The following is a 27,558-nucleotide window of genomic DNA, read 5'->3' on the forward strand; positions in this document are numbered from 1 at the left end:
CTATGTAGCTGATCAGTGAAACAATGAAGCCCTGGGAAGATTTAAGTTTGAGTATGTTCAACCCATATTATGTGTATAGCCCAGCACCTACTGTCTTTATAATCGTCTGTATTGTAGTTGCAGTACTGCTGTTCGCAATGCTCAGAATGCATGCAAGAATTGCTAATTTGGAGTCATTATTTAGTGGGGGGAGAGTTAACATCACAGTTAACCACCCTGAATGAAGTGTATATATTTTGTATATAGTATTAAGTATATATATATATAAAAAAAATAAAGACCCATATATGGCAGACCAGTACCATTATCTTTAAATGAAATATTAATAACTCTTACCATAATCTTCATTTTAAACTATTCTTTATTCTTGCATGTATGCATTTCACTCTAATAACCCAAGTACATACTGTATTACAGTTAAATAATTTACTTTAATGCATTTATTCAAATATGTATACAACTTGTTTAAAATGTAATATTACTGAATAATCACTATTTACTATGAATAATATATGTATACAATATTCATGTTACTTTTACAATATTATGTATTTCACTTAATTAGCTTATAAGTTCATTATAATGTGTATATAGTATGTATTAATATGTTAGGACTATTAACTGTCGATGGTACGCCATTTTCGCGCGGCCGAACAGATGTCAGGACTACATATTATAATTACAAATCATAATAGATAGATAGATACATAGATAGATAGACAGCCCTCTGCGAGCCTGGGAAAAGGAAATGAGTTTGCAAGTTACACTGAGGAAAGCTGACGACAGCAGCCAGTAAGGAGATGATGCAGTTAGTTGTCAGCAAACCACCTGGGAACAAAGCCCTGGTGACCACACGCACATATACACACATACTCACACACAGGCTTCTTAAACTTTCCATCCACGAGGAACACACATGATACGTCTCCTGTTTCACCAGAATTTAGGAAAGTGAGCTCAGAAGGAGACAGGCCTTAGAAGAGACAGGTCACAGGGAGAAGGGCTTGGCAACTGAGAGAGAGGGACAGAGAGAGAGAGAGACAGAGATATAGCTAGCGGGACTGGACTCTATACTTACGCTCTGTGTGAGAGACTTGTTAATATTTCCAAGAGAAATAAAAATAGTCCCATACTATTCTTTACCTCTCCTGTCACTACATGACAAATGGGAAGCTACTCCAAGATATAAAAACCGCTCGTCCACAAGTCTAAAATATATATATATAACTCAACCACAAAGGAACAACCCAGTCTTTTATGACAGAAAGTCATTTATGACACTGGCTCCACTCCGTTGCCTCCCCAAGACAGACCCTCATGCTCCGAGCCACAGCCCAGCACATCAGCCACAGTGGAGTCACCGCTCGACGTGAGTTTGCGGCTGTCTTCAGAGTCCTCTGCAGTGGGTATGCCATCACCACGACCCAGCGATGCACCCCTAGGTCGCCTGCCAGTGATACTCTTAGACTCTGACAGTGAATAAACAGCAAGAACTTTTCCACTAGACCACACAGGAATTTTGAGTGTTGTGCAGTGAAAAAAACAGTGTGTTGTGTTAAGGATTTAAAGTTGTGAGAGAAAAGACTCTAGAAAAAAAATTTAACGTAAATAGACTTGTTTGTTTTGGCTTTGGAAAATGAAAAGAATGGGAAAAGTTAAAGTGCAACACTTAGTAAGTTACAATGGAGCATTATTTAGACAAAAGTGCACACTGTGAAGAGAACGGACTTCTGTGTATTATTGACTAAGTTCAGTGCAAGACTTCAGGAACAGTGTACTGCAAGTGCTTCAGGAAATCGTTCTTACTGTCAGAGTCCGAGTGGAGGCGATTATTCATTGAGGTGGCCAAGGACTTGCTGTAAGTAGCCAGAATGTTTCATACTGTACTTTTTTCCATACTATACTTACCTCATTTCACTCTTTAATGTCCTTTATTGGTGTGCATTTGCAGTAGGAATGTGTTTTTCTGAATTAGGTTAGATTAAGGTCCATAAGTACCAGAATGTTTATTAATGTATGAACATACTTCTAAACCCTCATTTTATGTTTCTTTTGCATTTATTTCAGTCATTTATGTGCCTTATTGGTGTGATTTGGGTCTTAAATAGGTGCTATGCATGTCCAGAGGGAGTTGTATAGGTGTTTCTCTGAGTTAGGGTCCATAAGTACAAGTCCATAAGCTGGGGCTCAATATCCGGACAAAACCAATAACCCTACCTACCTATGGCTCTACTACTTCGGATACTGAAGTGATTACTGTATATATATATATATATATATATATATATATATATATATATATATATATATATATATATATATATATATATATGTATATATATATATATATATATATATAGATATATATATATATATATATATATATATATATATATATATATACAGATGCAATAGATTCACCATGGGGGAAGCGTAGTCTCAATATGAAGATAAACACCAACGTAATCAGGAACATCTTTAATAAATTGGTGACGTTTCGACAACTCGTTTGTCATTTTCAAACTTATAGAAAATACAATAAAATCAAAGTAAACACTATGTCTATGATAAAAATACGAAAACTAAAGTAAAAAACCAAAGTAAAACACCATGTCTAATAAAATACAAGTAAAGAATTATTATGATAAGATGAGGAAATGAATTATACATAGCTAACGTTGGTGGGATGCTACTAAGTACAAGGAAAATTTAAACAGAAATACATGTAATAAGACAATACATAAGTCAAACCTTAAAAACAGAGACTTGTACTTATGGACACACGACTGCTCCACGCCCCTTCTCTGTTTTTAAGGTTTGACTTATGTATTGTGTTATTACATGTATTTCTGTTTAAATTTTCCTTGTACTTAGTAGCATCCCACCAACGTTAGCTATGTATAATTCATTTCCTCATCTTATCGTAATAATTCTTCACTTGTATTTTATTAGACATGGTGTTTTACTTTGGTTTTTTACTTTAGTTTTCGTATTTTTATCATAGACATGGTGTTTACTTTGATTTTGTTGTATTTTCTATAGGTTTGAAAATGACAAACGAGTTGACGAAACGTCACCAATTTATTAAAGATGTTCCTGATTACGTTGGTGTTTATCTTTATATATATATATATATATATATATATATATATATATATATATATATATATATATATATATATATATATATATATCACAGAATTTGTGTAAACAGGGATTTCACGAATTCCCTAGGGAATTCGTGAAATGAGTGTTAACTGAGATGGTTAATGTGGGTTACGTTAATTTAGGTTGTGGTTAGGTTAGGCAGAGATAATCTAGGTTAAGTTTGGGTTAAATTAGGCTAGGTTAGTTAGGTTAGGTTAGGTTGGGTTAATTTATATGAAGGCAAATTTATGTTAAGTATTCATATAAATTAACCTTACCTAAACTAACCAAACTAACCTAGCTCTACTTAACCTAAACTTAACCTAGATTATCTGTGTCTAATGTAACCACAGCCTAAATAACATAATCCACATTAACCCATCCCAGTTTAAACTCATTTCAGGAATTCTTTAGGGATTTCATGAAATCCCTGTTTACACAAATTCCCTGTTATATACTGTATGTATTTGCCGCTTAGGCAAGCTTCCCGGGCCTAGGCCTCGCGGGCGGACTAAGCCTCTTGCCCAGATTGATTGTCACTTAACCACGTCGATTTCTTAGCAGTATTGTCCAAAATGCGTTTTTCACAGACTAACAGACACACAACAAATAATACAGTTGTATATTGACGGAGATTGAAAATTATACAAGTATAATTGGCTGAAGAATGGCTGAGATAAGGAGGGAGGTGAGAAGAGACAAAGAAATAAACTTGATGGTTGTATTGGAAACAATGTAGAAAGACAAAATGGGGAAAGCCCCAGGAATTGATGGAGTGTGTGGTGAAATGCTGAAGCATAGGGGAGTGATAGTAGAAGAATGGATATGGAAGATGTGCAGATTAGCGTGGGATTATGGTAGAGTCCCGGAGGATTGGAAATCAGGTAATATTATTCCCCCGTACAAAGGAAAAGGGGAAAAAGAAGTGTGTGGAATTCATAGGGGCATTTGTCTCCTGAGCGTAATAAGAAAAGAATGTGGCAGGATACTACTTGACGGAGTAACGGAAATAACAGAGGAACTTTTTGGAGAAGAACAGGGAGATTTTAGGAAGGGTAGAGGTTGTGTAGATCAGACATTCATCTTTAGGTCTTTAGTGGGAAAGTTTCTAGTGAAGGGAAAGAAGTTGTATGTGGCCTACATGGATTTCGAGTAAGCTTACGAATATGATAGAGTGGATAGACAGGGAATGTGGAGAATATTAAGAATATATGGAGTAAATGGGAAGTTGCTGAATGCCGTGAAGGTTATAATATGGGGGTGAAGGCTGCAATGCGCGTGGATAGTGAACTGAGTGAACTTTTCTGTCTCCATGTTGGATTGAAACAGGGATGTGTCAAGTCTCCATGATTGTTCAATCTGTATATGGATGGACTTATAAAAGATATACGTGGTAGCACAGTGGATGTTGGAGCGGCCCTAATGAGAGAGGACAGAGTTTGGAAACTTCCTGTACTGTTGTTTGCAAATTATACCGTGTTGTTAAGTGAAGACGAAGAGGAACTACAAGGCTTCGTGAAAGAGTCTGGGAAAGTGTGTAAGAAACAGAATCCAAAGTGTAGGGAAGAGTAAAGTTATGGCCTTCGAAAGAAATGATGTCACTGACTGTACAGTGAGGGTGGATGATGAGGAAATGGAAAATGTGAGTGCATTTAAGTACTTTCGATGGAAGTTTGGAGGATGAAGCGCTTGAAAAAGCGCAACATGGAAGAAAGGTTGCTGGTTCCTTAAAAGCACTGGTAAGGAACAGGGAAGTGAGCATGGAAGTTAAAAATTCGCCGCATGATGACGTTGTGATACCAACTCTAACATATGGAGGTGAAGCCTGGACCTTGTTGGAGGAACACAAGTCAAGAGTGAGAGCAATGGAAATGAGTTATCTGACAGCAGCATGTGGAGTTACATGGAGCGAGAGGCTGACAAATGAGGAAGTGAAGGAGCGTTGTGGTGTGGATATGGATGTGATAGAATGCGTTAGGAAAAATATATTGAGGTGGCTTGGCCATGTGGAGAGGATGGAGAACAAAATAGACCAACTAGGAAAGTGTATGTGAGTGAGGTGGAGGGAGAGAGGGAGGGTGAGGCCTTGGATGAGATGGAGGGATGGAGTGGAGAGGTATATGAGAGAGGGGGGTTTGAGCGGAGGGGAGGGCAGTGAAATGGCGGTGGAGAGGGTGACATGGAGGCAATTTGTTTTTGGCTACCCCTTATGGGATTAAACCGTTGGCAATAGACAGATAGATAGATAGATCGATCGAATGACAGGAAGACTTCCATCCCTGCCCATGAGGCGTCTTCAAGGGTTCGTTTTTAAGGAAATCCTCGTGGCCGAGACATTAGCCACTAATCCGAGAAATTTTTGTGTGATAGCAAACTGTTGTCTGGTGCACTTTTGGAGCTCATTGGTGCTCAAAACACAGGCTTGACGTAGCAAGCTTGTAATGCTACTAATGCGCCATGAAATGATAAGTTGTTGGCGTGGACTGCTTTTGTGCTCAAAACACATCAAACACAGATAGCAAGCTCTGTTGATTCAGTTACTAACGGTGGCTACTGTGGCCGCAGGTCTATACCATCACACAACTCAAAATCAAATCGCATGCACCGGTATCGGACAGAAATATCACACAAATTTTGTACGTCATTGTCATAATCATAGTCAGCCTCTGAAATTCTGAATATCACGACTCAAAATCAAAACACATCCACAAACATCGAACAGAAAAACGGTGAATGACAATTCACAACTTTGTTGTTCTTCAGACGCGCGCGCGCGCACCCCCCACGCACGCACGCACACACACACACACACACACACACACACACACACACACACACACACACACACACACACACACACACACACTCTCGTCATTTCAAAACTAAAGCTTGTTCACATACAACAGTTCTTGTTTCTAAACCATCTCGGTCAATAAAAACAATAATAATAGTTATTCCAAATAACATTCTCTCAGCATAGGACTACTGTAGGGCTGCGTTGCACCAAGTCTTAGCGCTAAAGTCGGTCCCAGGGTAGTAGGGGTAGTGGTGCAACGGCCAAACACTTGAGGCGCGAATTTTCCTTTTTCAGCTTAGATACCTTACTTTGTAAATAAAGAAATGGAAAGGGTACAATCGTGTTTTTTTTTTTTTTTCGCTTTGCCTACACAGTATTCATAATATCTTGAAAAGTTTTGATTGGTAATTGAAAATATAGGTTTCCTTAATATTGTGAAAATTATATAACCAGTACGTAAACTGTATCGAAGAACCACAAACCATATGCCTCCCCGTTCACAGAGAACTGCAACAAACTGTATACCTTCCCACTCAAGAATCCCCCGATTCCTTTAATCCTGAAGAGGATTTGGGATAAACAATCACTTTAGAATACATTGCATAGGTGATAGGAAGGGTTGTTCCCAGAAGCAGGGGACACAGAAGAATGAACTTCGCTGGAAAACGACAGTACCGGTAAACAAAGCCTCAACACATGAACTTTTAATCTGTAGTATTTATTTTCGTTATGCGAATATTGATTCCATAATAGACATGGTGATGCTATTGTAATCATTTTTTAAAACCACGTTTGCTGCCTCTTAATGAAAAATTAACTTATCAATAACGCAAATTTATGGTTACCATGAGCAGCATCTAAACCATTTATAGTTTTCGGATGTCGCATGAGAACCCCACCTCACCATATAGTTCCAACCGTAACATGGGCCAGAACTTCCCACTGACCCCACTAGTTTTCACTCTTAGAAAGTTCTGGCTCGCGCTGAAGCACGACGGCCGGTGCAACGCAACCCAGGCGGAAGAGGAATGAAGCTCTCGTGACGCTTGCATAGTTGTCCATTCGCTCTGACTGGCTACAGTTTCCCGTATGGTAACAGCGTACAGTACCATTAGTTCAGAATGTGTCCCCCACCCACCAAACACTGCAAGCTGAAGCCGACAGGATAAAGTGAGACGGATCACCATGCAAAGTATAAGAGCTACCATGACGTTCTAATCTAATAATTATCTCATTTAGAAGACCCAAGCAACCACCATGATTCTTTTACACATACTCTCGTAGCTATTCATTTTCTCCTAAACAGACACTGACCTTTACTTTCCCACTCTTTTCATTGCCCATAAATACTTTTGTCTCTTTTGCCACCCAATGGGGTACTTTCAGTCCCTCAGCTCCTTCTGCCCTGTCCACCTGCAAATACCTAATTCATATCACTTCCTGCAGTTCTTCCTCATACAGATTTACATTCATATCATTGTGTTTTCCCACTCCGACTCTCATCCCCTTGCCTTTCTCACAAAATCCGCTTTTTACAAAACTCTTCCAAACTCATGTACCAGATGCTGATGTTTAACTACTGTGTTTCCGACCAGTGTTGTGTCAACAGTAAACAACCACTGTTCTGCTTGTCAGTTTCCACTCTTTCCTGCAGGCTGCATCACTTAAACATCCTCCTCCTCCTCATATTTTCATCCACACTAAAGCACCACCCTATCAATGAAGTGTCTTTTCCAGGTAAATAAAACTACATAAGTTCCGACCATATTATATATATATATATATATATATATATATATATATATATATATATAATATCAGTGCAAACAACGTATCACACACCAATTATACTCTTGTCCTTGTTACAGAGTTTTTGCATTTTTCATCCAACCACTCCTCCATACGTGACACATTATATGTTGAATAAAGTAAGTTTTCCGCAAATAATTATAACAGCTTCAGTCTCACATTGCTCTCTCTCAGGGGAATAAAATTGTGAAGATTTACTGGAATAAACTACTGCAATATAGTTTTCTCAGCACTGAAACGTCTAGTTTCTGGCGGTGGTGAGTGATAGTAAGGAATATGGCAACGGCATAACAGTATGAAAAATGTCATAACTCTAAACTTAAAATATTAAGATTACAACACGTGACATCAGACTTTTTATTATTGTGCATGGCTGACGTCGTAAATAACTTAACCACAACTCTAAACTTTAAATATTATGACTACCGCACGTGACAGCAGACTTTTTATTATTGTGCTTGGCTGACGTCGTAAATAACTTAACCACGGGACACAAAAACCTTACGACTCTCAGCCATACACAGATTTCTTCCAAGGTGACGCTCAACAGAAGCAACACCATTCCCAGTCGATGCTACATTGTGAACATAAATGACAGAAACTCTACTAACAGTAGTAAAAAACAACTCTGATTTCATTTCTAATGGCTGGAACCAGATCACGAGTAGATTAAAAAATATTTACGGTGTATTTTACATTTGCAGACATCCTAATTCCGTATGGGGTGGCAACAATCAAATCGTCTCCACGTCACCCTCCCTCTCCCAAATGGCTGCTCTCCCTCCACTTCACAACTCTTTCATTCATATACCTCTTCACTCCATCCCTCCATCTCACCCATGGTCTCCCCCGCTACCTCACACCCGTACACTCTATAGTCAGTCTCTTATTCTTTATAGCAAATCATATCACGGAGTGCTGTAGCTCTCCCTAAGTAGGAATGGCGCAGGTTCAGAGTGGCGTCCTCTTATAGGGTATACTAGCGTTAGCGTGAAAACGGTCACAAGTTTAGTTCTAAGCTTATTAACTAAAAGACCTTCGCTATTCAAGTGCAAAACTACTCGCAAAGTCTTGCTAACATTCTTAGGAGTCGCAAAATCGAACCGCAAAAATATCGATTTTGTTCTTTTTCATTCTTTCTTCTTCATCATAACTCCAAAACAAAAAGGCGTACGCGAAGGTAGGCTACTCTACTCCGAAATGCTGCTTGTCAAGTGTAGATGTTTCTTTTCATGTTTAGAAAAGTATTCAGGCTACGGTTCGCTAGTTACGGCCTGAAAGCCGCACTGAGGTCACTCTTAAGTACGCCATTTTGCGCAATATTGGTTAGCTACAGCGCGCTTGTGGTTAAAGAACGTACTAAAATACATCTTTTCATGGCAAAGCACGATCATTTTAGTCTTTCAGTATACTATGTGTGTAACATTCCAAATCTAACTTGTTTTATGCATAACTAAACTTCCACAAAAATATAAACTAGAAAACAAAAATTTCCTTTTAAAATGATTGTTAAGAAATAGGAAAGGCAAAAGTGCACAGATAAGAGATGAAAAAAAGCACAAACAAGAGAGCATTCAGGATGGGAGGAGATTTGGAGACCTATACCCATTACTACATTCCACACGTTAGTCACAAACCTGTAGCTGGTGGAATGTAGTAATGGGTATATGTCTCCAAATCTCCTCCCATCCTGAATGTTCTCTTCTTTCTGTACTTTTTTCATCTCTTATCTATGCACTTTTGCCATTCCTACTTTCAATCATTTTAGAAGAAACTTATTGTTTTCTAGTATACTTTGGTTGGAAGATAATTATCCCATATTGTAACTACTATTTGTTATTGCAGGATGAAAAAGAGACATATGAAGATCTACTCTTTCCTTGTCCTTTGTGGCGTAACAGTTCACACGTATGACAGGAAATTGATCGCGTGATTGATGGATTGATTGATTTGTGTGTGTGTGTGTGTGTGTGTGTGTGTGTGTGTGTGTGTGTGTGTGTGTGTGTGTATCCAGGAAGATGCAAGTGTTCTAGATCGCTACACCATAATGTGGAGACCTACTGTGTTTTCTCATTTTCTTCCATCTTCCTCATCTTTCTTCCAAAAACTTCTGACTGGTGATATTCCATTATTTCTTCAGGAATTCGCTTCAAACCTAGTAAAATTGTTCCTTGTGCAAATATCCCTAAACACTTTCTCTTTATTTTCATTTACCTATATTTTTCAGGATCAAAGGTCAAACCATATATTTTTTTTAAATAACAGAACAGAGGAAGGAAAAACAAATTAATAAAAAAAAATCCATGCACCAGATTACTGGTGTCCTATGTTCATAAAATATCTGTAACAGTTTGACTTGAACAGCTGTAGGTTGAAGTTTGGAGGGAAACAACTCTGGGAAAGCGAGTTCCAGAGAGATGCAGATCGGGGAATGAAAGAATTCTGATAGGCAGAAGTTCTGCAGTAGGGTTGAGTGATATTCCAGTCATGAGCGCTGCCAGATGCCCGTGTAGCACGGTGGAAGGCATGGAGAGGTGATACAATGGACGGAACTTCATCTTGGCATTTGCTATAAAAATATCTGTAAAATAACGCAAGGGAGGCAATATTCCTTCTTACTTGTAGGGGAGGTAGTTTATTAGTAATAGCAGGGTTATTAATAATTCTAACAGCTTTGTTCTGAATTTTGCCTAGTTGTTTTAATGCAACCTCTCCACATTCATTCCACAAGGGTGAGCAGTATTCAAGCTGAGTGCGCACATGACTCTTATAAATTGTAGTTAACTGCTCGTCAGTGAAGAAGCTACGGACTCTGTACAATAATCTAAGTTTCTTTGAGGCGGTTTAGCGAGTGATCTGACATGAGAGATCCAGCCAAGTGCATTGTTAAGCGAGATGCTGAGAATTTCAATACTTTTGGAAATGAGAATATTTGTAGCATTGAAGGTAATATACGATTCTGGCAATACCTGTCTATTAGTAAATTTTATATATTTACTTTTACTAGCATTAAATGAGACAAGGTTATTTTGTCCCCATTCACTGATCGTGGATAAGTCTTGATTTAAAGAGATGGCTGTACTGAATTGTGAGTTAGAGATATCAGACTGTGTAAATGGATGTCTGAGTGTGAATGAACTATGAAGTGTTGAGTCATCTGCATATGAATGGATGGGATTGTGTGTGAGAGATAAGAGATCATTAATATGAACAAGGAACAGGGTTGGTGCCAGAACTGATCTCTGCGGCACGCCGGCGTTGAGTGGAGGTTGGAATATACGTCATCTACTTTTACTCTTATTTTTCCGTTGCTGAGATATGAGGAAATCAATGAAACAAAAGAGTTTAGTCCATAGCAAGGGAGTTTAGACAACAGGGAACGGTGCCAAGCTCTGTCAAAAGATTTAGAAATATCCAGGGCTACTGAGTGAGTTTTTCCATGTAGATCAACTGATTGATGGATGGTATGGGTCAGGAGTTTGAGTATGTCAATGGTGGATCTTTCTTGGCGAAAACCATATTGTCTTTCACTTATTAAGTTGTTCGATTCAAGATGTTTAACTGTGTGCTTATTAATTACAGTTTCAAAAACCTTACCAAGAGAAGAAGTGACAGTTATTGGTCTGTAATCAGAGGGGTCAGAGGAACATCTTTTCTTTGGAACTGGGTGGATATTGGCTTCTTTCCATGAATTAGGGAATGAAGAAGTATGTATGCATAGTCTGAATAATTTAGCAAGAACAGAGACAAGTTCTGGGGAACATTTTTTCAAAACAATTGGCGGAATTCCATCTGGGTCTGGAGCTTTGTTGGTAAGTAAATTGTCTAGGATGGATTTCACGTACCTTGTCTGTATTTTAAGTGGAACAATTTCGGAAGAGTCAAGTTCTAGTGCTGGGACGTTCTGGCTGGCTTCCTTTAACCCGCCCCGTCCCGACTACTTTTCGACCACTGGTACCCCCCAATCCCGACCATTTTTCGACCTTTTTTTTTTTTTGCTTAAACTTTCGCTTTTGGTCAGAAACAATGGTCGGTGGCAAAGAAATTGGTCCCCGGGGTCCCTAATTAGCTTAACCAGGTATGCCTTGGTCCCACCTGGCCCCGTGTTCTCCCTATTCGGTCTGAGCCTCAAACGTTTTCTATGGTTTTATAAGTCTGGGAAACCAATGAAAGTAAGTAGAAATGAATTTATTACAAACATAAAAACATGTGATAAAAGAGTATATTGGATTTTATACAAAAATAGAGCAGAAATAAACATTGTACCATTGTGCGAAACGAGCAAAATCGGCCAACTTGGTCACGATGAATCGCTAACATTCTAAAATCATGATACATATAATTTTTTTTACTAACATAATACTTCTACAATAACATTATACCATTTTACATTTTACTGAACTGTTTTTACGTATTCACAGGCCTTTTGATAACATTTAGCGTAATGTTAGCGCTTATTTACGTAGTGAGTGAACTCGCTGTGACTGCTGTTTCAACTCGTATTGTGCTTTTTCTACTTACATAATACTTTTCTAATATTATTATACACTTTTCAACTTTATAGAACTGTTTTGAGATTATTTCAGGCCTTACGTAAATATATAGCGTAATAATAGCGCATAATAACACACACGGTGAAGTCGCTATGACAACTATTTCAACTTACAACCTATTTTTGTACTTATATAATAATTCTCCACTAACATTGCACATGTAAACACTTGATATAATTGATATCACATCATTTCTGAACTTACGATGGAACTGAGCGTCATATTTGCGCGTACTTACACAGGGAGTGTTATCGCAATATCATTTGTTTCATCTTACACTAGTAATCAACTTATAAAATACCTTACTACTAACATTACAACATCTTCCACTGTATATAATTCCTATCACATACTTACTGACCAGAATGTGGGTGTACTCGTGACATCAATTATGACAACTTACAGTAATGTTCAACTTATACGTTTTATTCATGCTAACATTACACCCGTTTCCACTTTATTTCCTTGCTATCACATATTTACTGACCAGATTTACACAGTGGGTGTAGTTTTGATAACAATTCTTTCCACTTACACTAACCACGTCACCATCGTCCCCTTCGTCAGGGTGGGGAGGTGAGGGTGGTGGGGGAGGTTGGGGAGGTGGAGAGCGGCGCCTCTCATCACTCGCACTTCTCTTCCCTCTCCCTTTTCCTTTACCCTTTCCCTTCCCTTTCTTTCCTTTCCCCACATCCTGGGGCTGTGGGGAGGAAGTTTGGGAATATTCAGGGGCGAAAGAAGTGCTGGGGAGTGACTCAACCTCCTCTCCCATAGGCCTACGAGCACCACGTGCTCGTGCTGCCTCCCTCACACCACTTGCCCCTTCACCCCGCACTACCCCCACACCACTCTCACTTTCACCCCGCGCTGCCGCCACAACACTTTCCCTTTCTCCCAGCAATCCCACCACACCACTTGCCACTTCCCCAGACAAAAGTACTTTCACCATACCTTATGTGTCGTCTCGCCCCACCTTCTGATCCTCGTGGTGATATTTTCTCTTTTCCCAACCATGCAGCGATATCACGTCCTAGGCCTCCGTCATCCGCATCATCCTCATCCTCGTCCTTATCAGATTCAGGATGGAGAGATAGCTTTGCACGTGGTTGGGGAGCAGGCTGGCCTTCCCTTGCCTTACGGTATGTCACATACTGCGTTTTTCGGGGCGAAAGGACCTCCTCATCACTGCTACTTATTTCTTCCTCTGGCTGGACGTAATCGCAATCCACCACATCATCATCGAGGGGAGAATCACTGTCTCCAGTGAAGGCTTGCAGGACGGATGCGATTTCCTCGTCTGAGAGACCTTTCCGCGCCATGTCTGACCTGGGTCACTGCTAGCAGGTGAGTGACCGAGACAAGGGCGAGCGCGAGTCACGCGGGGTCTAGGATGCTGCCCGCCTGGCGGCAGGTAGGGAAGGCTTGGGTACCCGGGCGAAACGAAAATCTCACACGAATTTTGAAAATTGTGGAAATTATGAACCTTGCAATTGCAGGACGTTGAAGTACGTCCCCGGGATTAGCTGTGACAAAACGTGAGGACATGGAAGTACGTCCCCGGGACGCCGCGGGTTAAGATAGAATTTCTGGCAAATGTACTGGCAAAGATATCTGCTTTCCCAAGCGGGTCATTTGTAATGTCATCTGGAGATTTTAGTGGGGGAAGGGATGATGTCTTGATAAAGTTATTATTGAAAGAATTGAAAGTTGGCCAGAATATTCTATTGTCATTAGGGTTGTTAAGTAGTTTTGATGCTTGTTTTTGAAGAAAGTTTGATTTAGCAAGATTTATTACAGCTTTTGCATGGTTTCTAGCAATTTTAAATTGAGAGAGTGATTCAGATGTTTTTTATTTTAAGTAATACTCTTATGCAGATGACCTTTGTGCTGTTGCTCTGGCACAGTTATTAGGACTCCATATTATAATTACAAATCATAATAGATAGATAGATAAATAGATAGATAGACAGCTCTATGCGAGCCTGGGAATGGGAAATGATCTTGCAAGTTACACTGAGGAAAAGCTGACGACAGACTAGGAAGTAGGAGTCAGGAGATGATGCAGTTAGTTGGTCAGCGATCACCAGGTGAACACACATACACACATACTCACACACAGGCTTCTAGAACTTTCCAATCACAGGGAACACACGTGATATGACTCCTGTTTCACCAGAATTTAGGAAAGAGAGCTCAGAAGGAAGCTAGCCATAGAACAGACAGGTCGCAGGGAGAAGGGCTTAGCAACTTGAGAGAGAGACAGAGAGAGCGAGACAGAGAGATAGCTAGCGGGACTCTACTTTATACTTCGCTCTGTGTGAGAGACTTGTTAATATTTCCAAGACAAATGAAAATAGTCCCATACTATTCTTTACCTCTCCTGTCATTGCACGACAAATGGGAAAGAAGATTATCTACTTACAAAGCTACTCAAGTATAACAACCGCTCGTCCACAAGTCTAATATATATATAACTCCACTACAAGTAACTACAAAGTCTTTTATGACATTTGGTAGCAGTGAGCGTATACGAACCTCGTCTACGAATCAACATTGAATTCCTACAAAATATCAAGATTGAAAACAAGAATACTTCTCACAACCAACAACTCACAAATAGCTCCTGACAGTTCTCTCCAACCCCCCCCTTCGTCTCCCCGAGCATCACACTGATGTAGAGGTGAAGAGGTCACAGGACGCCTTGCAAGTAGTTTAACGAAGTACTGATACAAACAATCTTAAAATTTCTATGACGAACCAGCGAACTACAACCATCTACAATCAACTACAAGTAACAACTCTACGAGTCGTCGTATAATCTTCTACACGCACCTACAAGTAGCGGCAGTCTTCATCCTACAACGAGTAAATCACAAGAGAAAAGGACCAAGAAAATATCAACAAAGAAAAACGAAACAAACAAACGAAGAGTGAGACACGACTCATAACTCATAACCACCAGACCTCACCCTCCTCTCTCTGCTACATCCACCCAACCCCAACGCTGACGCAGGAATCAAGAGGTCAAGACGACGAAGCAAATACCAAGTCCATATTCACAACTCATCTTACTCACTCATCTTCACTCAGGTTACTCATCGCTACTCATTTACTCACCACAGCTACCAGTGTGGGAAGCCGACGTCACCATGTGCTGAGATGACATCACAATGCGAGTCTGCCATGCCAAGCAACGTGTGACTGACACCAGGCACCTCTCACCCACTACTCATTACTTATTATTCACATAGCTCCTACTCATACTCATTTATTTTCACAGTTGAGTTGGAAATTCTATGCTGAGGTTTGCCTGGGACAGCTGTTAACCACCACAAGCACCAGGCCATGGAATTTCCTGAGTAATATCGTCCATCAACACACCACTAGAATTATCAAGAGATCTTCAATCAAACCTGCATTTTTCTTCCGAGATCGACTTTTGTATCGACACACCTCTACGATCTGTATCAATTGGGTTAAATTATACTTACTCATTTCTTCTCAGTGCTAAAATTAGCTATATTCAACTTTTTTTTAAACTTATTTCCATATATACACTCATACACTCACTATCTATCATTTATTTCAACTTATTTACTCATCTATTTTGTTAGGACATAAATAAACAAGAGGCGTATTTCATAACACCATATCTTAATGACAGGAATATTTTCGCCACCACCCACGTTAATACCAGATGACACACAATTTGCCACAACAACAGACTCACAATTAAGAGAGCACCAAGGCAACACACCAGATGACACACAATTTGCCACAACAACAGGCTCACAATTAAGAGAGCCCCAAGGCAACCCACCCCTTGTACAAACCTCACCACACACTAAAGATCAAGAAACAAATACGGCAGTTTCAGATGATGAGTGGGAAATCCCCTCTGACGTAGCAAGTGCGGACTTTGTCGCTGACTGGCACACGTATGCCAATATACTTAACAGGGTTCACCGGTCCGGTCGTACATATTCCACCATTCCCTCACACAACGATAAACACGTCCAAGTTGAATTAACAGAGCAAACAGTGAAAATGAATCAAGAAACAAATACCGCTGATCTAACAACCACACCTCAAGTGTTTGTGTATCACGAGGATAAAACTGCCCCAAAATTCTCTGGGCATTGATGTCATTTCATTAGTCAGTCAGTGCGAACAAATGTTCACCAAGAGCCACATACTAGATGAACAAGAGAAAAATGCTATTTTTTCATCTTGCATAAGCCAGGAAAGATGTCCAGTGAGAAACTTGCTTCGCTCAGACAAGCTCCATCGTGCTAGGACATATGATGAATTTAAAACTGAATTTTTGAAGAAATTTTCTGGAGGTATGAACTTCTTGCCAGGTATAATTCCAGAATTACATAAAATTGTAGATCTTGTAAGGGAGCACACTACAAACCATGTGCTCAGTGAAATAACTGCTGATGTCTCCACAATCAAGAGAACATTGTTAGTTACTTTGGAAAATTCTAATTGGATAACAGATGATGGAAAGATGTCCCCAGACCTCGTCGTGGACATCATTGGTTATGTAGCTGCCTTGTGTAAATTACCTGATAGGACCCTTAAGATCGCCAAGACGATCGCGTACACCCCAGGAATGTGTTTGCTAGACTTAATGAACGAGGTAGAGATGCAGTGCAGTAAAGCAGGTATGGTCGACACACATGCACATTCTGGTAGAATGAGGGTACCTGAGACAGTATCAGCTGTGAAAACATCTACACCGACCCCAAACAGAGAACAAAATCGATCGTGACCAGAAAGCAGGCAGACCAAACAACCAAACATGACAAGGCCTCGTTCACAGACACCTTCCTACAGGCAGTTTCATAAGTTTTCGCGCAGCCCGAGCAGGTCTCGCGCCATAAACAACACTTCTTATGGGAAATCACCTCATAGGTCACAGTCAAGGGATGGGTCCATTCTATGTCATTATTGTGCAAAACCAGGACACACAAGGTATGAATGCTTTATCAAGGCAAAAGAGGACAAACAAAAGACACAAGGATTTGGTCCTTACTGTAGGCATCATAGATACCAAGGGCACTGGACCAGTGATTGCAAAACAGTAGAAAAAATTGTGTCTATGTTCAAATCGGGGGCAGACCAAGTCATGACAAAGAAAACGAACAAACGTAAAGAAGAACAAGTCTAAACTTCACATAGGAGGCATGTTGGGAAATGAGTGTATCTTGATACCAGCTGTATGTGAGGATCAAAACGTTTCCTTATTTTTAGATACAGGCTCTCCAGTGAACTTAATAACACATGAAGAACTAAATAGAATTCTTAAAAATAAAAAGAAAGTAACTTTTCTGGATGAAGCTGATTTAGATTTATACACAGTAGATGGACAAGAGATTACAGTGAAAGGTATGATAAGATTAAATATCAGTTTCACAGAGACTACAAGACCATTCTCTGCATTTTTCTATATCGTTGAAAACTTAGCAATTAAAGCTCATATGTTACTGGGCTTAAGATCCATGAGAGCTGAGAACATAACCATACTCCCACAAATGAATGGAATAGACTTTGACAATGAATTTATAGAGGAAATAACTTCACAGCCCCCACCGATTGGTAGAAGAGAGCCAAAAAGAATTGGTAATATTAAAGGCCTAAACAAACATACACAAACAGATGAGTGTATAGATCCACTCCCACCACCAACCCCATCCTCCAGAATTAGTGACCCAGATAACAGTACTGATTTATCAATTTTTCCAGCCCATCTCACTAATGATTTAGTTATACCACCTAATTCATACATGAAGGTTACCATAAAGAGCAAATTACGGAATAGTACTGTTCTTGTCTTAGAAGAATTATGTAAAGTAAAGGGATTGTCAGTAGAAAACGCCTTATGTCATACGAACGACGAAGGGCAAACTCAGATATTCATAATTAATCACATGAATGGGGATGTTCAGTTGAACAAGGGAACTTGCATAGTTAATACTGAAAAATGTCCCGCCCCTGTGAAGGAAATAGTTATAGCTGGAGTGACAAGTGAGATAAAATCTACGGATAGAGAAAGAGTAAAAGAGAATTTAATTCACTCAGGTGAATTTGATGAAGAAAATGATTTGTTAACCCTGCTGGAAACACACAGGGACACCGTAGCATTGCCCGGAGAACAATTAGGGTGTACTAACTTGATTAATCACATGATTAATGTGCACCCAGAAACACCACCAATTTTCGTACCAGCTTACCGCATACCACACTCCCAACGTACACTTGCAAATCAGTATGTCGATGAAATATTAAAACTTGGAATTATTGAGCCTTCAGTCTCCCCTTGGAATGCCCCCTTATTCTTCGTGCCCAAACGAAATGGAGAAATGCGTGCGGTAGTAGATTACCGTAAACTAAATAATCACACAATCCCAGACAGATTTCCCATGCCATTGCTAAGTGATGTTCTACAGAATATTGGTCCTGAGAATAATATATTCTCGACCATCGATCTCCTAAACGGCTATTATCAGATTCCGGTATCTAAGGAGTCACGTAAATACACTGCCTTTTCAACAAACAGAGGCCATTATCAATATACAATAATGCCAATGGGACTGAGGACAGCTCCAGGCACATTCCAGCGTCTTATGAATTACGTATTGTCCGGAATTTTAGGACAAGGAATATTTGTTTATCTTGACGATATTATAATCGCAACGAAGAATATTAAGGATCATCTCAGGAAATTAGACTTACTCTTACAAAAGCTTAGTGATGCTGGTTTAAAAATTAAACTTTCTAAATGCAAATTTTGCTTTAAGGAAATAAATTTCTTAGGCCACAATTTAAGTTCTGATGGTATTCACACCACTGATGACAAAATACAGGCAGTGAGAGATTTTCCTGAACCCACTACGACTGACGAAGTTAGACAATTTTTAGGTCTGGTTGGGTACTATAGGTCATTCGTACCACAGTTCTCTCATATAGCCTTTCCTCTATTCCAACTACTCAAAAAAGATGCTGTATTCCAATGGGAAGAAGAACAAAAAAGGGCATTTAACAATCTACAAATTAAACTAACAAATGCACCTTGTTTAGCATATCCAGATTACACAAAATCATTTCTTATTTGTACAGACGCATCAGTTAAAGGATTAGGGGCTGTACTGATGCAGGAAGATAAAAGAGGAAAGAATCAACCAATTGCATTTGCCAGCAGACAAACAAGAGGTGCAGAGAAAAATTATTGCACTACAGACTTAGAGGCACTTGCAGTGGTTTTTGCATTACAAAAGTTTCGAGATTTGGTATATGGTTACGAAATCCACTTATTCACCGACCATAAACCACTGGTGGGTATGTTTAAAGAAAAACTCCTTTCTGGGAGGAGAGCAAGATGGAAATGTACAGTTGAAAACTACAATGTACAAATTCATTATATACAAGGTAAGATGAACATAGTAGCTGACGCATTATCTAGGAACCCGAACACAATTCAGGTCGCGGCGTTAGATCTCAAAGGAAATATCCCAAACCACGAGGATATCGCAAAGGCACAAAGACTTGACCCAATATGGTCTAAAGTTATATACAAGTTAGAAAGTGGAGATGACATACAGTTACCCAAACTGCATGTCCCACTTGAACAATTCACAATGGTCAATAATACATTATACAAAATTAACTCTAAACAACCAAAACGCCAAAGAAATACTAACCAGTTGGTAGTACCTAATGACATGATACCCCAAGTATTACGACTGATACACGACAGCCCACATGCAGGACATCCTGGAAAGGATAAGACTTTCAACCAAGCCCAGCTGTTATATTACTGGCCTTCATTACGAAAAGATATAAACAATCATATAGACAAATGCGAATCATGTGCGAAACACAAATGATACCCAATCACACCTGCACCGATGGGTAATTACCCTGTACCACATCAATCATGGGACGTTGTCGCTGTTGATTTACTCAAGATGCCATTATCATACAATAATAACCTATACTTATTCGTAGCAACGGATCATTTTTCCCGTTATGTCATTTTAGCTCCAATTAAAGATAAGACAGCAGAGACAGTAGCAAAGGCAATAACAGATAATGTAATATGTCGCTTTACTACCCCAAAGGTACTAATAAGTGATAATGGAGGAGAATTTAATTCTGAGATCTTACAAGAAATATGTAAACAATACAACATCAAAAAGGTTAACGTTTTGGCCTATCACCCAGCATCGAATGGGTTGGTAGAGAGACAAAATAAAAAAGTATTAGATGTGCTACGACACATTCTCAGTGAAAATTATGCAAGCTGGGATGATTGGATTCCCAGAGTAGAAGCCTCAATTAATGGGTCTATAAATAAATCCATCGGTGACACACCACATTTCATTATATATGGCACAGATAAAAAATTACCATATGAGCTCCTAGAAGGTGACAGCATGCCTATATACAATTACGATGATTACTCTAAACTCCGTTTACGTGAATTCCAGGACATTCACAAAAGAGTCAAAAAACAATTAACGATGTCCAAGGAAGAAATGACGGAGGCATTTAACAAGAAGGCAAGAGATTCACCTATCAGCTTAGGAGACATTGTTTATAATAGCATTCATACGAGAGACAATAAATTATCCCCAAAATTTGAGGGCCCTTACAGAGTAATTAACATAAAAGCAAACAAAGTTTTAATTAAGTCACTTTCAAGTGGCGAGGAGAAACAAGTTCATATTGACCATTTAAAACGAGTTTCAAGGGAATTATCCAATAATTATTCAGCCTCGGATACAACCGAACAGGCGAACGTACCTCAAGAAACCAAGCAAGAACACAACAATGATTACAAAAAGAAAGTAAGGTCATATACCAAACAGTCGAACATAGGTGCAACTGTTCCAATCAAATCTACAGTACATCATTTACGAGAATTAAATATCGATTTAAACTCCTTCTATAAATGAAATAACAATCAACCGTAACGCACATCATCACTATCATCGACCACAGCATGACCATATTAGGAAATTAATAGATTTTTTTTTTTCGGTAGGTTACGATGAAGGGACTTATGCCATGGATTCTCCTCTACATAACAAGAGGATATGCGCACTTAGACCCCCAACACATAGTACGATAAGGATGCCTCATAGCTCCAACGGCCACGACTACAATCGTTAAGGACGTCATGAGTACTGAAATAAGTCTAGATTACTTGTATGAATTACCTACTTATCTAGACAGACTTGCGACGCCGATGCGAACTCTGGACTTCATGATAGGAAATTATGTTTCACAAGCACATAACACCAAGGAAGTGAATGAAATGGTAAAGTTAGCGAAATGGAAACTAGAACAGGCAAAGTCAACTATGCTCATCATGATCCAAGATCTCCCATCTTAGGGAACGGAGGTACTGAGCGACAGGAACAACATCACACGTACTCGCCAAAAGCGCGGTTTGTTCGACCTGGGTGGCGCAGTTCTTGGAAACATCTTTGGATTGGTTACAGAGGAAGACCTTAAAGAAATAAACAACAAATTTAATAAGATAGCTCAGGTACTAACATACCAAGATAAATTCATCACAGGACAGAACTCAGCAATGAAGACAATTGTGAAAAATCTGAAAAAAGCAGAAAACATAGCTCTCGAGAGTGTAGATAAAATAAATGAAATGGAGGGAAACAGTACACTTTTCCAACACTTCTCCATCATCACAGAACATATTGACACGATTATACTACAATTAGAGAATACTAGAGATCGTTTCAGGGCACTTATGCAAGGAATTTCGAATGCTGGTGATGGCAAGATCACAACTGACTTACTCCCAGTTCATGAGCTACGTCAGATAGTTAGTCAAGGCATACATAAACATAAATTGAAGCCGTTGTTCCGCAGTAGGGAATTCATGCAATATTACCCATATTTAGAAGCAACACTAACACCAACATCAGTAGTAGTTCATGTACCATTCATAACTGAAGACCTGTTCACAGTATACCAAATACATCCCTTCCACTATAAAAATAACAACACTTTGGTCATCATCAACATCAAAACAGACACCGAACTCATCATGGTCTCCAAGAGACGGGACACTGTCACTTTCGCAAGTGAATCAACGATTGAACGAAAGTGCCGCACATCCTTACATGCTGTTCATCTTTGTCCTGCGTACATTTTCACGTTTCAGCCTACTGATACAGTCCCTTGTGAAATGGCTATCATCAGAAATGACAATATTCATCATCATTGCAACTTCACTTTTGCTCCAGATAAACTTGTACACCATCAACGCATTGGACACTCACAATTTTTTTATTTCTCTCAAAACACATCAATTTACATAGTCTGTCCAGATATACCACCATCTCATACATCAGCATCAGGATTATACATAGCACCAGACTACTGTGCGGTATTTACACCAGCCATGTCTACATTATCCACCATCAATCACTACGCCATTCTCAATCATACACACAAACATTTCCACCCACTGCCTGATATGAACTTAAACATGAGCTCAAGTATTAAGTTGACTTCACCTAAGTTTGAAACTATGCAGCTGATCTATGAAACAATGAAGCCCTGGGAAGATTTGAGTTTGAGTATGTTCAACCCAAATTATGTGTATAGCCCAGCACCTACTGTCTTTATAATCGTCTGCATTGTAGTTGCAGTACTGCTGTTCGCAATGCACAGAATGCATGCAAGAATTGCTAATTTGGAGTCATTATTTAGTGGGGGGAGAGTTAACATCCAAGTTAACCCCCATGAATGAAGTGTACATATTTTGTATATAGTATTAATTATATATATATATATATATATATATATATATAAAACATACAAAGAAGAATGACCCATGTATGGCATACCAGTACCATTATCTTTAAATAAAATATTAATAACTCTTACCATAATCTTAATTTTAAACTATTTTTTTTTTCTTGCATGTATGCATTTCAATACAATAACCCAAGTACATACTGTATTACAGTTAAATAATTTACCTTTAATACATTTATTCAAATATGTATACAGCTTGTTTAAAATGTAATATTACTGAATAATCACTATTTACTATAAATATTATATGTATACAATATTCATACAATTATGTTACTTTTACAATATTATGTATTTCACTTAATTAGCTTATAAGTTCATTATAATGTGTATATAATATGTATTAATATGTTATGACTATTAACTGTCGATGGTACGCCATTTTCGCGTGACCGAACATATATTAGGACTCCATATTATAATTGCAAATCATAATAGATAGATAGATAAATAGATAGATAGACAGCTCTATGCGAGCCTGGGAATGGGAAATGATCTTGCAAGTTACACTGAGGAAAAGCTGACGACAGACTAGGAAGTAAGAGTCAGGAGATGATGCAGTTAGTTGGTCAGCGATCACCAGGTGAACACACATACACACATACTCACACACAGGCTTCTAGAACTTTCCAATCACAGGGAACACACGTGATACGATTCCTGTTTCACCAGAATTTAGGAAAGAGAGCTCAGAAGGAAGCTAGCCATAGAACAGACAGGTCGCAGGGAGAAGGGCTTAGCAACTTGAGAGAGAGACAGAGAGAGCGAGACAGAGAGATAGCTAGCGGGACTCTACTTTATACTTCGCTCTGTGTGAGAGACTTGTTAATATTTCCAAGACAAATAAAAATAGTCCCATACTATTCTTTACCTCTCCTGTCATTGCACGACAAATGGGAAAGAAGATTATCTACTTACAAAGCTACTCAAGTATAACAACCGCTCGTCCACAAGTCTAATATATATATATATATATATATATATATATATATATATATATATATATATATATATATAACTCCACTACAAGTAACTACAAAGTCTTTTATGACACAGTTGCTATCAAACCATTTTGGAGAGTTCGATCTTTTAGCGAATTGTTGACTTGGTATGAATAAATCCATACCAGCTAGTATTAAATCACAAATGTCGGACTGGGTAGAACTGACATCACTAGAGAAGAAAGACTGCCATGGAATGTCAGTAAGATAATTTCTAAATTCATCCCAGTTTGCCCTATCAAACTGCCATCGGGTCACCCTCACAGGTTCAGAATGGGGAGGTTTGGGGGGGCTAACTAATGAGGCTTTGATGAGATTGTGGTCAGAGGATCCAAGTGGAGACAATACATGTATCCTGTACTGATCTGGATTATTTGTCAGGAACAGATCCAAAAGATGGGCATTATGGTCAGGATTATCTGGTATTCTGGTTGGTTGTTTTACCAGTTGCATGAGATTAAACGATTCTGCAAACAGCTCGCACTCTAGACCAGCATCGTCAGTCCTGGCAGAATGCAATAACCATTCAACATTATGTATGTTAAGATAACCCAAAATGGTAATTTTGGTGCTAAGGGCAAGATTAAGGTTACTCAACTGTGTGGAAATGGAATAAAATACACTGGAATCAGAAGAGGCACTGGGGGAGCGGTAGACTACACATATATATTTGGTAATATTTTGACAGTTTAGTTTATGCAATGAGTAATCAAAACTGCGTGAAGTGAAGTTTAAAATGGTGTCAACTGCATATTGAGATTTGATATAACAACAGGTGCCACCCTTGTTACGCAAGTTTGTGAGGAGATGGTAACCGGGAAAACAAAATGGGAATATTTCAGGAGACGAAACAAGATTTGGGGGATCCTGTGTTCTAGTATGTTCATTAATCCTCGTGGAAGTTATACAGAAAAATACGGCAATGTAGGCTGCTGTAGCTGTATTGAAGCCATTCAGAACTGCCTTAAGAATGTTGGCAGTCTCCAACATTTGTAAGAGTTTACCCTAAATATAACCATGTTTTTCACACCATGCTTTCTGATTTCGAAGGTATAATTCGACGAAATGGAGACGCTTCCACAAGATTTGTCATGCATATCACACATAATCTTGTTTTCTTACGATTATTATACTTTTGCTGCCCTACTCTTGGCACTGATGGCGGCCTTTGTAGGTGGTATATGTGTGTTGTGATGGTGTGGCGGGAAGTAATAAGGAAAGGTATAGGTGAACCAAACCCGCAAAGAGTGTTCTTTATTTTGATCTCTCTCTCTCTCTCTCTCTCTCTCTCTCTCTCTCTCTCGTGTGTGTGTGTGTGTGTGTGTGTGTGTGTGTGTGAAGAAGCAAGGTATTGCTGATAAACTGTTGTATACAGCTGCACATAGGTATAAATGGCTTTCAGAAGGAGGCAACGATAGTTTATGAGTTTATTTTCATCGTTTCTGGTACTACCGTCCTCAGGGAAATGCTACTGAAGAAGGCAGTAGGCGAAATTTTTTTGCTGAAAACTTTTGAATCCATTCCATGCATTATACTTCTTTTAACTATCTTATATTTCTTTTATCATTCATTCATTCATTGCCAGACGCCATGTATCCCAAACGGGGTGGCCAATGGCTTAGAGTTAATTGTTTTACAGGGAGGGGCACTAATCCTCCACCAACCCCACTTGACACTTTTATATTCTTACATTTTCTTTTTATCAAAGGGCGATTGTTTTTTCCTCACACGGGAGACTTTTCGAGGTATACGGGATAGGCGTAGACTTCAGTGGTGTCTTCGTTACCAGAGATTTTCCATAAACTGCTTGAAATCGACGTGTGGGGGTCTGTTTAATATATACGTCATCGGAGCGAACGACAAACATTTGCCGTCTCCCATCGCAAACATTCATATCGTTCTGGGTTTGTGTATTTGTATTCTAACCTGTATGTGTTTGCCCTTTAAGAATAAATCGGAATTAAATATTACAGTGAAATGGGATTCACAGACAAAAAGAGAGAAAGAGAGAGTGGTAAAGCGAAAAAAAAAAAAAAAATCAACAGCTTGCATAGTGAAATGGGCAACACAATCGATCGCCCACTATTCAGCCCCTGGAATCCTGCCAACATCATACAAGACTGGCTTCCTTCTCACCCAAGCTTCAGATGGGGAACAAAGGCCAGGATAATAATGCTGAGAAGAGGGTACAGGTCTATTCTTCAGGTTACTGTAAACACACAGGCAAAATTTCATTATTCCCACCCAGGTATAGTCACTGAAGTTTGGGGCTGTCAGTTGTTGCCTGTTCACTGTCTGGATAGGTAATTACGATTTGATGGTGACTTAACTGCTTGAATCCACTGACATCCATTATATTATTATTATTATTATTATTATTATTATTATTATTATTATTGTACTGTGTTATCACGATCTCTACTGTAGACGATTCCATATTAACCACTTCATTTAGGAAGAAGAAATAACTATCGATATAAACGAAGTCTTAGTGTTGAACGGAATGAGATACCGCACACTGAATCATATGGCAGTTTATTGATTTATTCTTGCTATTTCCAAACGATTTTATTGAGAATGGGGGAGACCACTTGCTGGGAGGGGCTTAATAAGGCAATATCTGACCCCCATCTCGGAAAAGTCTGTAAAATATGAAAATAAAAATCTCTAATGGTTATAGATGAGAATGAGTGAGGAGGGATTTTGACTGAGAGTGTACTAATACTTAGAGTTTATTACATTCTGCCTCACTGCCTCTACCTGCCACTTGTTCCTTTTGTTTTCTCTCAGTCTTTTCATATCAGTTTACTATCTTCTCCCCTTGTGGTCCCTCCGTACTCTGATCTCCCCCAGCAACCAGCGACGTGATTACCTGTCAGGACTCTCTCTTTCTCTCTCTCTCTCTCTCTCTCTCTCTCTCTCTCTCTCTCTCTCCCAGGTTGGAGAGAAAGAAGAGGATATAAGATCAAGAGAAAGAGAGGATGTGAGTGTTTGGTACCTCCTGTGATCAACAGAACTAAAATTTATGTCTATAAGAAGAATTAGGAGAAAAATTTATTCATTAACGAGTATGAAGTAGTTTTCATTAGTCCTAAAGAAAAAAATAGATAGATAGATAGATAGATAGATAGATGAATATATATATATATATATATATATATATATATATATATATATATATATATATAATAGTTACAGACATATCCATACACATATTTATATTATCTCTGTCCGGGGTTGTGCTATTCGTGTATTCATGCCGGAAGATGTGCTACCCTTCCCACACACACACTGCCTCTCCCAGCCAGACAGTGACACGGTACCGCGACAGGAGCCTCCCACACCGCTATTCACAGTCTCAGAAGGGTCGAGTGCACAGGAAAAGAAAGCGCTC

The sequence above is a fragment of the Coenobita brevimanus genome, chromosome 102 (genome assembly GCF_032717465.1).
Source record: "Coenobita brevimanus isolate Jiangsu-jjx chromosome 102, ASM3271746v2, whole genome shotgun sequence".
In the NCBI taxonomy this organism is placed as follows: domain Eukaryota; kingdom Metazoa; phylum Arthropoda; class Malacostraca; order Decapoda; family Coenobitidae; genus Coenobita; species Coenobita brevimanus.